This window comes from Meriones unguiculatus, chromosome 18 (genome assembly GCF_030254825.1).
Source record: "Meriones unguiculatus strain TT.TT164.6M chromosome 18, Bangor_MerUng_6.1, whole genome shotgun sequence".
NCBI lineage: Eukaryota > Metazoa > Chordata > Mammalia > Rodentia > Muridae > Meriones > Meriones unguiculatus.
This window is the reverse complement of record NC_083365.1, coordinates 4354596-4370945: the sequence shown is the minus strand read 5'-3', so window position 1 is coordinate 4370945 and position 16350 is coordinate 4354596. Positions and strand designations below refer to the sequence as shown.

The following is a 16350-nucleotide window of genomic DNA, read 5'->3' as shown; positions in this document are numbered from 1 at the left end:
GTCCCAGGAGCAGGGCCTGCTGTTAGAGAGCCTCTGTGCTTCTCATCTGTAGCCCTTCCAAGGGTGTGAGCATGTGTGGATAGGGAGGTGGTTAGCTGGACGGACAGACAGACAATCATGCTGAGTATGTTGTTGGTCTTATCGTAGCTATACTGCTACCTCAGTCACTAGGTAGGTAAATGGGCACGCAGACACGCTGTCAGGTAGCTTCAGAGGGTATATCCGGTCAGCAGTGACCCACTGTGTTGTCTTGACAACTTCAGCTACTCTGTCAGTCTCAGCTTCTAGGTACTATTATGAAAGCACGATTGTGCATAAAGGAAAAATGCATATTTGGAAAAAAATTATGTTTCTTAACTCATTGAGTAAATACTTGATGAGGAACCTGATGAGCAACTTGATGAGGAACTTGATGAGGAATACTTGATGAGGAGCCTGGCAGAATGAAGCTGACCTGAGACAGAGAAATGGCCTTTTGGGCTTTTGCCCTCATGGAACAGGTAACTAAACACATTAAATTCAAATACTATTCAGTGTATGAAGAAAACAGAAAAGAGAAATGCAGTCAAGTATGCCTCTGGATGGGAAGGAGAGAAAAGTAACTCTGGCTTGTGTGTCTGAAGAGTTAGTATTGAACTGAAGTCTCAAAGGGGGCGGGGTAGTCGTCCAGTCGTCCAGTGTGGATCTGCAGAGACAGCAGACCGAAGTGCCCTGAAATGGACCAGATTTGACGTGCTCTGAAAACAACAACAAAAAACACACTGGTGGTGGAAAAACAGAAAAACCATGGCAGGGTAGAATGTGAGAGCAACTCAAATGTTCATCTGTGTGTATTCAGACGCACTTGTAGCATGTGTAAAAAATAAATACATTGTAAGAATGAAAGATAAAACAAAAAAAAGAAATACAGTAATCATATCTACAAGTGCTGTATAATCGGAGGCTTCAGGAAATCCTGAACAAAACAGCAAAGGGGCCTGAGAGCAGGTGTGGGGGCTGGTCTTGCCTTGCTATCCTCACCTCTGAGCACACTGCCAGCACAGGAGGATGCTTGTCACTGCTGGGTGAGTCACAGCGTGAAGTGAGCGATAGCTCACATTTTATTATGTTCTTGCTTGGCTAGAGTTTACTCTTACTTTTTTTGCCTGTTTCATTTGTCATTCCATCTGCACTCATGTGGAAGAAAAATGACAAAATGTAAGGAAGCTATCTAAAGGTCTTTAATAAGAACCAAGAACTAATCCCAGCACCTGGGAGGCAGAGGCAGAGGCAGAGGCAGAGGCAGAGGCAGAGGCAGAGGCAGAGGCAGAGGCAGAGGCAGAGGCAGAGGCAGAGGCAGAGGCAGAGGCAGAGGCAGAGGCAGAGGCAGAGGCAGAGGCAGAGGCAGAGGCAGAGGCAGAGGCAGAGGCAGAGGCAGAGGCAGAGGCAGAGGCAGAGGAGGCAGAGGCAGAGGCAGAGGCAGAGGCAGAGGCAGAGGCAGAGGCAGAGGCAGAGGCAGAGGCAGAGGCAGAGGCAGAGGCAGAGGCAGAGGCAGAGGCAGAGGCAGAGGCAGAGGCAGAGGCAGAGGCAGAGGCAGAGGCAGAGGCAGAGGCAGAGGCAGAGGCAGAGGCAGAGGCAGAGGCAGAGGCAGAGGCAGAGGCAGAGGCAGAGGCAGGAGGATCTCTGAGTTCAGGACAGCTAGAGCCACATAGTGCGATCCTGTCTAAGGAAGGAGAAGGGGAGAGAAGAAGGAGGAGTGGTGGGAGGAGGAGAGAGGGAGAAAGGGAAAGAAGGAAGGGGAGGAGAGGGAGGAAGAAGAAAAAAGAGGAGAGAAATTGGCACCAATACACTTACTTATTTATATAATATTTATGAAGGGAGAATGGGTTCTAGTGTTAAACTTATTTCTTGGTGCACACCCTACCTGTGGTTATTGCAATAAACCTGTGTGATTCTTTAGATGAGTTCTTTAGGATCCTGAGTATTAGGAAATACATTAATATATAAATAGCCTTTAGCCAGAAAGATAGTACAAGTACAAAATTCAATTTGTATGAAGTCAAATAAATCCATGACACTGAATCATGGTTGTGAGGATTTAGTTTTAAATCTTAAATTGCTTTCTAAATTAAATCAATTAAAGATAGGGTTGACTGTTTCTATTGGAAAGCCCAAGAAACAGTGGAAATTAACAATGAGATCATGGGTTGGCTCTGAAGCTCCCTGCTGTGTTTATTTTAATAAACTGTCTTATTTGCCTGGTGTGCAGCTGGGGTTGAGACCTCTGCAAAGTCACTTTTATGTTCGAAGCCACAAAAGGGGAATTGTCACTCACATGTAACAAGTGATTTTATTTTTAAAAAGTCACATGCTTTAGACTGCTTTTTCTGGGGAAGGTGTCTAAAAAATTATCTGCTTCACTCTGAACATGTGAGGAAATTGAAATGGTGTCTATTATTTGCCTGACTGCACAAGATTTAATTAGTCTTCCTGAAGAAGGAAAAGTGTGCTTCTAGAATTAGAGGAATCCACCTGAGGTTTGGGAAGGATGTAAGCAGAGGCCGCACAATTGTGTGTAACTCAGAGACAGGTCAGCTATGTACCGAGTCCATCTGCTCTTTGCATAGCCTGAGCTCCTGTTGAAGCTAGAAATAACTTTCTGTGCTTGACATTTAGATGAACATTCAGGGGGTGAAATCATGCTTTGTCCTCAGCTCTGCAACACATTTACGTTGGGTTCTTTGTAGGTCAACTTAGGGGAAAGTTGCTCTTGTGTTTGCCTACTGCTGATGGAGCTGTGGGACATGGTTGGGTTTGCAAAAAGAAGCAAATGCTTATCAGCTCCTCGGCCAAGGTTTCAGTTAACAGCCTTCTGTGCCGCCCCACCCCCACTTCCGTTAAAGTTCAAGCATTTGAATTTTGAGTGTGGCACAGCCAGGCTGTGATTGATGCCATCAGACCCTGAAACTGCTTTCCAGGAGGTGGCCAGGAGAAGGAAGCGCTGCTGAGCCCAGCACAGCACCCTGCATGCTGGGCTGACCCGAGAGATGCCAGCACAGAAGGCAAGCTCCTTTTATGGGATCAGGCTGCCTTGAGTCTGAGCCACTCTGGGCCTTCTGTGGAGACCTTTCTCTTTTAAGAGCATTAAATCTAAATATCTCCCTGTTGAACTCTATTGGCTTTTAAGGACCTTGTGTACAGGGTGATTGACTTTTATGGCTCCTCCAAGGATGACTGAGTCTATTTATTGCCAGTGAGCATCCGTTATCTCATTGGCTCTAGATGACTAGGCTACTTAAGTGGTCCTTGTAAATAGTCATGATCTGTTGCTCTAGCTCTCTTAGGTCAGACTTGGAGATGACAGACCATAGCTTTTCTTCCTAGCTATCATTGACCCTCAGTGAATGACATGCAAATTAGCAAGCCAGTCATGTAGGAAATATCCACCAGAACATTGTCTTCTCTTCTACTAGGCAGACCTATAGATGGAGTCTGGAGTGATGGTGGATTACATCAGGGAGATCTTTGTGAAATGCAGGGCCAGAATTAGGGACAACCACTAGTTCAGCAGAGTGAGCATTTTGTTTGCTGATACAAAACTGCATTCTGGCCTAGATCATCCCATTGGCAGCAATAGAACAAGTCAAGTGTGCCTAGAAAAGGACGCCTCCTTCCTGACCATCACATCAGTGGTCACGTTGCTACTGTAATCTTTAAGACACCAGCACGTATCTCTCACCCCATCTCACCCCTGCCTTCTGTGGTTGCAGGGCACAGAGCTTGCATATTTGTGTTGCTGCAGCCTCAGGAAACTTAAGATGTTTGAAAACATTTGCTGCTTAAGTGAATGTTAAATAAAATTTCTCTGTCATTTAGGGACTCTCCAAGGTAGCATTTTCTGTTACTGTGACTGTTATGGACAGAATATTTCTACGCTGGAAGTTTGGAAGATGCATCCTGCCTGCCATAGTCTTCATTACTCAGGCATTTGCATCTTCAGTTGATCTCACCCCCCTGCCCCCAGGCTTCTTTAGATTCTGTGAGGCCCCTGCTCAAATCTAGAGTATCTGTGGCTTATGTTTCACTAGTTTCCTCCAGGCTGAGGACTTTGTTCTGCGGGACCTCTGCTAACACCTCTCTTGTACTCGACCACTGTATGATGGTCATTGCTGAACACTGGTTGCATTCTCCTTGAATTGTTAGCTTCTGTCTCTTTCTAAGATCCTACACCATTTAATGCATTGTGTGCTTCACTGTGTGCTTCCATGGATACTTATAGACTGAATAAATGAATGAAAAGAATGAATGAGTGAAATGAATGTATATATTTAAAAGTATCTTTTCTTTATTTTTATAATATATAACATGATATTACAGGGTATATAAAGAGCAAAGCAGGGAAATTAAACTATGTATTATACAGTTATTCTTTCCCTTCCTGTGCACATGCACCTATGCCTGTGTCTGTGTACAAAGCCGCTAAAATTTATTGTACACCATGCCTGTAATTCCAGCTCTAGAGAGCCTTAATCAGGAGGATCACCACAAGTTTAATACTAGCCTGGGCTAAAGAGGGAGCTTCAAGTTTCAGGTGACCTTGAGCTGCCAAGGGGACCCTGTCTCAAAGACAAACAGATGGAAAAACATTTCTTTAACACAAATCCAATGTCTCTCAGAGTACCCACACATTAGATCTCTAGACGTACAGTGAGACAGAGTACCTTTAGTATTTGTTTTTGGGTTTTGGCTAGAAAGGTGGGAGCTAGTGGCACAGCTGGCAAAGTTGTTGTAATTAGCACATCATTGAAACTTGTCAAATGTCCTTAGACACTCCTGATGGGCATAAGGAGGAGCTCACAGGTAAAAGGATGTGTGAAGAGGTGAAGCACTGACAATTAGATGCCTGGTGGTGTAAATTACTAAAAGTCTACAGGGTATCAAACAGATCAGCCCAGTACCTAGGAAGAACTCTGTGGCCTTCATTTTCCTTCAGGGCAACTCTAGGCACTTTCACAGAGGCACAAAGGTTTTGACATCCATCAAAAGCCCACTTTTGATGAGATAACACTTTTGAAACTTTGTGTTACACATAATAATATATGTCCTGGTCCACCCCTGTCCCTGCTACCCTTCCTCCTAGTTCTTGTCAGTGTTCTTTGCTCATTCCAATAAAAATCACTATTACATAGTGTCTATATTAGTTTGTGTCACAATGACCAGAGCACCTGTTAGAAACAGTTTAGTGGAAGAAAGGTGTTTTGTTTTTCTTTCTTTTCCCAGAGTTTCAGAAGGTCCCAGTGCATTGTGGGTGGGAGGCATCATGGTAGGAGTGTGTGGCAGAGGCTGTTCAGATCACGGTGGACCTGAAGGCAGAGAGCATGCCAAGAGCCAGGGGCTGGCTATATAACATAGGACCCAGAGACAGAGTTCCCAGCCAGGCCACTTCCTAAAGCTTTCATAGCCTCTAACAGCACTCATCTCTGGGGGAATTGTAGATGCAAACTATGAAAATGCCATCTTTTGGCTGTGACCCACCATTATGTAGAACAGGGTCATTTTTAGCTCATTTACACTCATCCTCTGTCTTTACCAATCCTTTACAGTGAAACTTGTTTTTTTATTCTGTTAATCAAATAGAACTCTCAAAAACTGATTAGAGTTTCTGTCCTGTTGGCATCATGTCATTTCTATTGTATATTTTTTGTTTGTTTGTTTGTTTTTTAGCTTGAAGGTTTTAAAAGTTTTTCTATTGCATTTCCTGATGCCACATGTTATAAGATGAGGATTTAGTTTGTTCAGAATCTTGCTATAATTCCCAGGTTGCACTGGTCCTCATGATCCTCCTGACTCAGCTCCCTGACTGCTGGATTACAGGTGTGTGCCACCACTTCCTGTTAACAGGAGGAGGTTTATGCTGTTATTTAATCCCTCCTGTTTCGTTTCTTGCCTTTGCCAGCTCCTCTTCTTCACTAATGTGGAGTAGGTTAGCATTTAGATTTTCTTTTTCAGGGAGAGGGCTTGCAGGCACTTTAATGGGACCATTGAACATGGCAAGTATTGAGTGACATGTATGAGGCCCCTTAGCTGGTTAATGCTACTAGAGGCTGAAGTCGGGGCTTTTGACTTGCAATCTAGTGGGATTCCTGTAAGTTCAGTTATCTAATGCTTAGTGAGTTCTTTGCTAGGCATTGTATTAGGTGCCAGGTCATATTAAATAATAAGAAATTATTCCAGACAAACTTCACGCTCCTCAGTCAAGGAAGGAAGTTTTACAAAACATAACTGGGTTTCAATGCTATTCTATTAAAAAAGAATAGTTATCTAATTATTATTATTTTTTATCCTGCAGGTCAGAGGTTAGGGAAAGTTATAACTAGAAGTGTCAACTTCTTAGATTAATTGACTAATTTAGTACGTGGGTGTGCCTGAGTGTATGTATGTGTGCCACGTGCATCCAGGAGCATATAGAAGCCAGAAGACGGTCTCAGATCCGCTGGAACTGGAGTTACAACAGTTGTGCACCACCGTGTGGGTCCTGGAAATCAAACCCTAGTCCTCTGCAAGAGTAGCAAGTGCTCTTAACTGCTGACACATTTCTGTAGCCCCAGAAGTGGCGATTTTAATATACCAAGAAAATAACCTAGTTAACTCATTTATAGTGATGTGCTTTCTAGACAGTCATTTAAATTGTCTATTTCAAGTTCAAATATCAAAGCAAATTGTTTAGAAGTTTACAGCCATATAATGTTTTGTGCATCTGGCAGGATTCTATGGGAGAGTATTGAACAGTTATCAGTTGTCCTTATAGGTTTGTGTAGGATTTTCACTTCACATGCCTGCCTGCCTCCCTCTTTGAAGGTCCTCTGCATGGCAGTTTGTGAACTTTCTTCTTTTTCTGCCTCCTTCAGATTTTCATCACAGTGAATTGCTTGAGTACAGATTTCTCCTCCCAGAAGGGCGTGAAAGGACTTCCTTTGATGATTCAGATTGACACATACAGTTACAATAACCGCAGCAATAAACCCGTTCACAGAGCGTACTGCCAGATCAAGGTCTTCTGCGACAAGGTGAGTAAAGACAAATTTGTCAGAAAGGTTCTGTTATGGCTAGATGTTCTTTTTAATGACATTTCTCCCTTGTCGCTGTTCTCGGCCAACCACAGAGACATGGCAGTCTTTTATTCTCAAGTCCTGTTAGATATTTAGGGAGTCACCAATCCACTGTCCTTTGTCTTGGCTCTTGCTGTTTTCAGTATTTTTACCATTAATTTAATGACTGGCATTGCCCTGGGGCTTAGTTCTCTCAGGCTGATAAAACAAAATACCTGAGGCTAGGTGGTGTGAGCAATAGAAATGTACTTTCTATGGAAACCTCAGCGCTATGAGTTCAGTCCCTGTGAGGGACTTCCTGGCTGCCGGTAGGCATGTTCTTTCCTTGTGCTCACATGGAAGAAAAAGAGAAGAGCTCTCCTGTGTCTTTTCACGGGACACTGTCACATCAGGGATCAGCCTCATCACCTCACCAGCGTTAAGGGCTTCGCTTCAGCACATGTCGGGTGAAATGAGGGAACCTTCAGTTTGTAGCATACTGTGCTTTGGTCCGAGCGTGCAGCTGAGATGACAGATCTGGAATATCCGCTGGGTGTAGACACTACTGTAGAACACACATTGCAATCTTGGCCATTTGTTGAGTTGCATGGGGCCTCACCTAGAACTTTCAGGACTAGAAACCTTGCCTACAAAATAAGTTCATCATTTCTTACACAGCACACAGTGCTTTCATCTCCATGATTGCTACTATAAACTTTAACAGAATAGTTAGAATAAGAAAGCTTCAACCCTGAAGGTCAGGTACAAGAGATGGTCACAGGTGTGAGCACGTGTACTGATCATTTGACAGCCTGTGTGAGGTCAGCCTCTGTGAGGGCAAGTAACGGAGCCTAAGGTACTCGTTGGAAAGCACCAAGGGGCCTTCTGAGGACAGGGTGTGAGGTGGGCTGGGGGAAAAAATTCTAAAGACCCTAGCTGGCTGGTGTGTGCAAAGGGACTGACATTGCTATGTTGTTTTGCATGAGAAGTTACAATGTAAAGCCCTGATCTAAAGGGAAAACCCTGTTCTGGGCAAAACTGGTAAGAGTAAAATCAGCTGCTGGAGTGGGCAAACAGGTGGCCGGGAAAGAAAAGCACAAAAGAAAATTAAGATAGGAAGGGACACTCTCCTGGTTAGTTTTTGCCACACAGCTGGAGAGTTTTCTCGTAAGAGAAGGGCCAACCGAGAAAATTCCTCTAGCAGATTAGCATGTGTGTAAGTCTAAGGAGCATTTTCTTGATTGATGGGTGATGTGGAAGGGCTTAGCTTACTAAGGGCTTAGCTTGCTAGCCCTGGGCAGGAGATCCTGGGTATATAAGAAAGCAAACTGAGCAAATCTTGAAGAGCAAGCCAGTACGAGACATTTCTTCATGGTCTCTGATTCTGTTCCTGCCTCCAGGTTCCTGCCTTGAGTTTTTCTCCCTCAGTGATGGCCTGCACCTGTAAGAGGAAGTAAGCCCTTTGCTCTCCAGGTTGCTTTTGCCGTGGTCTTTATTGTAACAATAGAAAGCACACAGAAATGTCTATCTATACTCTGTATTTATATACAGAGTAGGCCATCTTATAAAACAGAAGACTAGGGGCTGGCTCAGTCCTAAAGAACACTTGCTGCTCTTGAAAAGGACTCAGATTCAGTTTCCAGTAACTGACAGCTTTACAGCCATTGGCAACTCCAGTTTCAAGGGATCTGGTACCCTCTTCTGGCCTCTGTGGGCACCAGGCACTCATGTGGTGCATGTACACATGTGCAAACAAAACACTCCCCAAAATAAAATGAATAAACCTTGAAGCAACAATAACAGTGCGCTTCTTTGTATTACTGTGTGAACATTTAAGAAGAGGGATTGTAGGTTACAAGCCTCAGGGGAGAACTGTCCTGGCTTCTCATGTTGCCCAAAGTGACTCCGAAAATAGCCCCCCCCCAAAAAAAAAAACGCATTTCATTAAAAACAAGATTAAGGTCAGACCAACTTCCTTATGAACAGTGAATGAACATCATGAAGCTACTACCACCCAGCAGATGAAAAACAGCCCAATATCTCAAGGTGAGCCAATGAATCTCGCTAACAGGAAGCTTGAAAACCATGTATATGAAGAATAGACCTATGCTTGAGCTCAGGCAAGAACTTGCAATAGAAGCAGAAATATTCCATAATGTACGAGAAGCAGCTAGTGGCTAGGCCAGTGACAGGTCATAAGGAGGTGCAGGTGGGAAAACAGCGCAGAATAGAAGGAAATTATAAAAGAGAGGAGTGAACATACCACAGACAAGAGCTAGAGATGACTGAATATTTGTAGAACAGTGGTCATTGAGAAGAACAAACCAAGAAAAAAAAACAATAAACTCCCAAGCAACAGAATACAACAAATGCAAAAATGGTACATCAGAACCATGGGAGAGTGTTTATACCGTGCTGGGGGAACTGGCTCAGGAAAACAATATGAAACAACAGCTATCAGATGGGCAGAGTGGCACACACCTTTTAACCCAGCACTAGGGAGGCAGAGGCAGGTGTGTGTCTGTAAGTTTGACCAGCCGTGTCTATATAGTGTGTTCCAAGACAGCCAGTGAGACTCTGTCTCAGGGGGTTAAAAAAAGAAAGCATAGCTATCAGACTTTGAAAAGATGAAAACTATTCTTTGGGCATTTAATTAAAGGAAAATAAATAATTAGAAGTGAATAGGGATATTTTTATCATCAAAAATTTCAACAGTAATACTATATCAGGAGAAAATAGTTATCTGAATAGAATAAAGTAAACCAAGGACTTTTTTTCTACCCAATTAACTCCAATGTAAAGAATATAGAAAAACACAAACTTCAAATAAAACATAAACGACAATATAACATCCCAATTCTGGTGAATATTCCTTCTCCCTAAATCTAGTAGAGAATAAACTCTAGACATGGAATGTGAAAGCACAGGTGTTATGCTGATGGAGGGCACACAGTTATCTGTAAATCGGAGAGTGCAGACATGTAGCCATCATGTAGCCATCAGTGTGGCCTACTACTACTACTTAGTCATAGGATGACTACTGAAAAGCTCAATAAACTGCAGGGAAATGGCTCAGTGGATAAGAGTACTTTTTATGTAAGCACAAGGCCCTAAATTTGAATCCTTACCACTAGTATAAAAATCTGGGCGTATTGCATGTGCCTGTAACATTGGGATTGTTTCTGAGGCATGTGGGTGTCCAGCCACTCACTGTAGCTTAAATGTCAAACTTTAGGTTCAATGAGAGACCTGTCTCAAGGCAATAAGTCAGGGCATAATAGAGGAGGACATTCCAAATGCTTCTCTGGCCTCAGAACACACTGAAGGACACTTGCACACAGCACACATACATACAAGTGAGGTAACAAAGACAGTGTAATCTCACTGGCTGCTTATAGGTATACACTGGTGACTACTTCAGATTAGATGATGGAGAAGAGAAATGAAAAGAGGCCCGTAGCTAATTCCATGCTACCCTTCATTCTTAAAGCTACACCAGTCTGTTTTAAATTGCCTGTTATAGCAATGAAATAGCACAGGGAGGAATGTGTCCCTGTGAGCCAAGAGAAGTGACAGCAGAGAGGAAATGGTTAAGAGAAGATAATAAAAGCCACTGGAATTGCACTGTAGGCACAGCTGTATAGCCCTTATAGAACCGAGGGACAGTTAGGTAGCCTCCAGAGCCCAGAGGCCATTTGACGCAACACTCAGTGAGTACATACACATGGGTCAAAGGCACTTGGCTGGACTCACGCAGCAGAGGAGCTGGGTCCAGACATAGATCTGTCTCAGTTCAGACTCCTTGAATCAATAGCTAACTTTATACACTGAATGTGAGAGTGACTACTGATCATTCAAAAAACCCAAAACTAAACAAACACACACACAAAACCCCAAACTTGTAGGGAGGAGAGTATTGCACTGTGGTTGTGAGCCTATGTCCTAGAGGAAAAGAGGCTTTAAGGGATAAAATGGGCTCATTATACCAGTTGTTTGCCAATTAAAAAAAAAAAACAAACCTATTTTCATTCAGTTATTTTTCCTTTCAGTGAGAAAGGATGAGAAGGGGAATGTGTACGTTCCCTACCTGCCCCAAAGCTTTGTTTTTGAAGTCACATGGCGGGGTCTTAGGCTAGGAAAAGGTGGTTGGAAAAACCATTTACTTGTATGGCTATGATTTTAAACATTGAAAACCCAGAATGGATCACTCTCATGTACGCTTTGCCAATAAGAAAGGTCACATTCCTAATAGTTCCTGTTTTAAATGCCCTAATGAAGCATGATGGATTGGCATTTTTTTTTCAAGCAGTGAGTGATGACATAGGTTTCTGTATATTGCAGTGTTAAGGAGTGGGGAATGTCAAGAAACTCACATGAAGAAGAGTCTTAGGACCTTGTGGATGGGTTAACTGTAATTGCATCAGCTGCATCAAATTTGCCCTCTTAAATGAAATGGACTTCTTCCCTAAGTGTAGAAGTAATGTTTTCTGGAAGTTTTGGCGACAAGTACTCCTAGGAAATAAAGTGATGCAAGATCTTGGTGGAGGCAGATCTGTCTGTACTGAATGTGTAGTGCTTTTTTGGGTCTTACTGAAATCACAGCTTTATTTAGAAATGAGAATGACAGTTCCCCAAGAGTGTATAATGTGTTTCTAGTTCCTGAAAACTATACTGCACATATATAATTTTTTCCAAAAATACGCTTAATTCATTTTATGATCTTGTATAAAACCCCATATGTGGTAGCCACAGCTGGAGCCTAGGTCCTCTGAACTCTGGTGAGGGTTTTCTCAAGGTGGTCCATGAATTCCTGATGAGGTTATTTGATGAACACAGTCTTTCCCAGAGGTTCCAGGATCAAGAAGCTGTAGGACTTGGAGATGGCATGAAAGGTGGCCTTGATGGAGTTGCCCAGGGTGGCAGTGCAGCCCTGTCTTATGTTGGCGGTCATTAATACTGGCCATACTTAGCAGCTTTCTGGACACAGGAGCAGAGATGATGCCAGTGCCTCTCGGTTGGGGGGGACTCAGCAGTGTGGAACCACAGCTTCCTGTCACTCTGCATGGAACAATGTGGGGCTTGCCAATCTTGTTCCCCAACTAGCCTTTCCATACAGAAAGAGTGGAAAGCTTGGCCAAGATGATAGCCCCTCGGGTTTTGATTGGCTATATCCTTGGACCACTTAATACCAGGGCCAACATAACTATTCTAGTCCCCAATAGCAACTAAAGCCTTGAACTGGGTCCTCATTGCAGCATCTACCCTGGCAAGATCTTCAGAATCTCATCTTTTGGGGATGCTCTCAGGAAAAAGCTGATGGTCTAGGATTCCTTAATGGGTGGGGAGAAGAGGTAAATTGTCTCCAGGAATTCTATTTTCAAGTCCTTGACCAGGTGGCCCAGCTTGGTGACAGGGATCCACTCCTTGTCTTTGGCTTTACCTCCAGAAGCCTCATAGCTTCTATTATAACCTCAGTCCCCAAGGCTACTGCCAAGTCCTCTGCAGAAGCTGTTGTGGCCTTCCAAGCCTGGACCAGAGGTATTCTGCATCATCCACTGTTTGCTGTTTTCCTGAAGAGGAGGATGATATAGATAATTCTTAAACAATTCTTTCTTGGCTATTCTCAGAAATAGCACAAATAAAACCATTCTTTAAAAGTAAAATTTCTTGGGCTGTACCCATTTTTATTGGTTACTTTTCTCGTGCTAAGATAAAATGCCATATGGGTCCAGAGGGTTGAGTTTATCATAGCAGGTGAGGCATAGCAGTGTGAAAGTAAACATGAAAGTAGGAGCAGGAAGATGAGATGCAGGCATAGTGCAGAGAGAGAAAGTGGAGTGAGGTTTTAAACTCTCTTAAGCCCACCCCCAGTGATGCACTTTCTCCAATGAGCCTTTCTCCAATGATGCCAGCTTCCCAGGCATCACCACCAACTGGGGACCAAGTGTTTGCATACCAGGCTCTGGAGAATGTTCTCATTCAGGTCATTGCACTATCTGTCTGAGTTAGCCGTCTAGCACTGGGATAAAGCCCATGACCAAAAGCAGCAGGTGGGAGAGTGGGCTTGTTTCGTCTTATTCTTCCAGGGCACATCACAGAGTGAAGGCAGGGAAGGAGCTCACAGCAGGAACCTGGAGGCAGGAACTGAGGCAGTGGTTATGGAGGAGAGCTGCTTACTGACTTGCCCTGCTCCTGCACACCCCCTCTCCCCGGCTTGCTCAGCTTGCTTTCTTAGATCCAGGAGCCTGTGCCATGGCTGACACCACTGCCAGCAGGCTGGGCCTTTTCTCATCCATCAAGAAAATGCTCCACAGGCATTTTCTCAGTTGAGATTCTCTCCTATGACTTTAGCTTGTGTCAAGTTGATCAACAAACAAATAAAACAAAGCAAAAACACAGCAAACTAACCAGGGCAATATTCAGCATGATGAGTGTTTTTCACATGACACTAATACTTAAAAATAACACAAAATTTGACAATGAAAAAATAATTTGTATAATTTTGGGATGTGTCTTGAGTGAACTATAATTTATAGGGGTAGAAAATACATATTTGTATGGAATACTGAATTACACATAGCTTCCAACACATGGCAAAGTGCTCTGTATGTATCTAAGAAAAAATGTTGCCATTTCCCACTCCAAACTTGAAGTTGGTTTGAGCAAGGTGTTATTGGGGGCATTTAGAATTGATTTCTCTTTGTTTAAACACAAAGGCTCTACAAAAATCTGTGTTATTTTGATGAGATTTTTGTAGCCGGTGTATCTATATTTCTCTATGTTGTCCCTCTTGCTGTGGATTTCCATGGCCTGTAAGTATCAATGACACCTCAAAATTTAATGTAAAATAGCATAAGAACCGCTATTTCTTTGGTAGTTTTTGGTATGAAAGGTGCATTGTGATTGTCTGAGTCCCATCTATGGAAAACAGCAGTGGCCCATCCTTCAAGAACTCCCTCCAAAGCCATGGTGCTCTTGCTGAACCCAAGTCCCCACTGTATCCTAGTCTTGTCTGGCTTTCTGCTCTAAGTCAGTAAGACCAGTAAGAGTCAGTGTGACCAAAAGTGTATTTGGTTTGTCTGAAGGGTGCAGATTACTGGGTGCTTTATGTGGTGTGTGTCACTGTTTCCTAAACAGACTGCAAGAAAAGAGACTGTTAACATGGACCTAGGAAGCAGGTTTGGCTTGGTGTCCTGTGAATGTCACCTGTGAATTGTGAATTCATGGTGTACTTGAATTCTGCTGAAGCCAGAATGGAGGAAGCTGTGCTGGACGCCTTTCTGGGATCAGGAGAGGAAAACAGGTTAAGAAATGGCCCAAAAGAAATATGAACAGCAAATGATGCTGACACCAGGGGCAGCTGATCAGGTAGTGGAGCAGGAGAAGGCCTTGAATTTGGCTAATAAGAAGTCAAATTACAAAGAACAGGAGCACAGAAGTGAGTGAATGCATGTTTCTCCTACGTGGTAGAGTGAGCACCATCTCTAAGCATACAGGGAAATACGATAATTTCATGTGCAGAGTGATCCCGCATCTTTGTGTGGCTACAAAAATGCCCCCTTTATTTCTTCCTGTGATGATTTTTGAAAAAATTCATAACCATAGGCAGAGGAAAACTTGCCCTGGGAAGTGGCACTTGCCTGAAAGCTGTCTGTGCCTAGGAGCGGACGCCATGGGCCAGTGCTTAGGCTGTTCTATTAATAGCACTGAGCTACCCAGCAGGTGACACTGGGCCAGAGAACTCAGCCTGTTCTTTCCCCATGGATTCAAAAGCCAAGTTCATGGAGTAGGCATGAGACAGGAAGAGGCAGCAATCCGATGAGCTGGCCTTACAGGTCAGAATGTAGCATGAAGATCTGTGAGTGTTCTCATTTTGCTGAGGCAGGAGGCTTCCTGGCTTCCTCTTCCCATCTTCATGCTGTGTGTGAGAGAGAGAAAGAAAATGAGAATATTCTTTTATGCTCTGAAAACATACCTTGCTTGGTCTCTGTTTTCCCCATCAGGGAGCAGAAAGAAAAATCCGAGATGAAGAGAGAAAGCAGAATAGGAAGAAAGGGAAGGGCCAGGCCTCCCAAACCCAGTGCAACAACTGTAAGTCAACCCCTCCCCAATGCTGATTGTAGCCAGCAGGGTCCTTTGAAGAGACAGAAGAAGCTGGCTACAGGGGAAGGTATGAAGGCTCCAGGTGTGGCCTGCTTTGCCCCTACAGTGCAGACAGGGGCAGTGTTGACATGGAAAGCAAACAGAAGTCCTCCGCGGTATACACAGGACAGCTGGAAGTGGAGGAGCCTTCTACCCTCATTGTACTTCCCAGAATCCCATGCTCTTTTTGTTTATTTGGGCCTGGGGAAGGGCATTTGAAGCATAATCTAGGCTGCTGGGAAAGCTTTGGGGGAGGATCATGGACTTGGCTGACAGTGTTCATGTGTGCATAGCCCTGTTCTGTGGTTGTTGTGGTTTCGTGCAGCCTCTGACGGGAAGCTGGCCGCCATACCTTTACAGAAGAAAAGTGACATCACGTACTTCAAAACCATGCCTGACCTGCACTCGCAGCCCGTGCTCTTCATACCAGATGTTCACTTTGCCAACCTGCAGAGGACTGGACAGGTACTACTTTTGCTCACAGCCTCCTACTGCCCTCCTCAGGGTGTGCTGGTGTGTACGCAGAACAGGCCACAAAAATAAACTCAAGCAGCAGGGGAATGGCAACACAAAAAGTAGGTTTTTACAGAAAACATTGTCTTGGGAGGAAATACTGGCATGCTAAGGCAAAGAAAGGTGTGAGCTGTTATTAGAACATTGTTGACAACAGGACAGGAGAAAGCTCCTCATCTGCCTGTTCAAGTTGTGGTGTCTGTGAAGCAGACTCGGTCAGTGCACATATCGCCACCTAGTGGTGAGAGGTAAAACTGTTTCATACATTTCATACATACATTTGCCCAGAGGAGAGAAATTAAGATCTTGTCAACAATTTTTTCCTTAGCAAATTAGTAGTTCTCATTGAGTGGATAAATCATTAGTCATCTGAGGGAAAAAGAGTGTTAGATCTTCCTTCAAAAACACAATAGCCAAGTCCTATGGTTATATCTACAAATGAAATGAAGGATTGGAAATCAAATAAATATTCAATAATCAAATCATTATGACAGCTTAGTTTTGTGGAAGATTATGCAGACACTGAAATTTAATGATGAAAACTATGCATCCACAGGAGAATTAATTATGATTTTGTTCAATAAAAACTAAAAGGGTACTGGTGTGCTGGGTCTAGCACTCCAGTGCT

General features: G+C 43.6%; 1 long non-coding RNA gene across 1 annotated transcript; it reads left to right on the top strand.

Moving 5' to 3' along the window:
* Window positions 1-7009: 7009 nt before the first annotated feature.
* LOC132648971 (uncharacterized) lies at window positions 7010-15938 on the top strand. Its single transcript, XR_009587362.1, has 3 exons — window positions 7010-7046; window positions 15071-15158; window positions 15535-15938. It is a non-coding gene; the product is annotated as an uncharacterized LOC132648971 (long non-coding RNA).
* The last annotated feature ends 412 nt before the right edge of the window (window positions 15939-16350 follow it).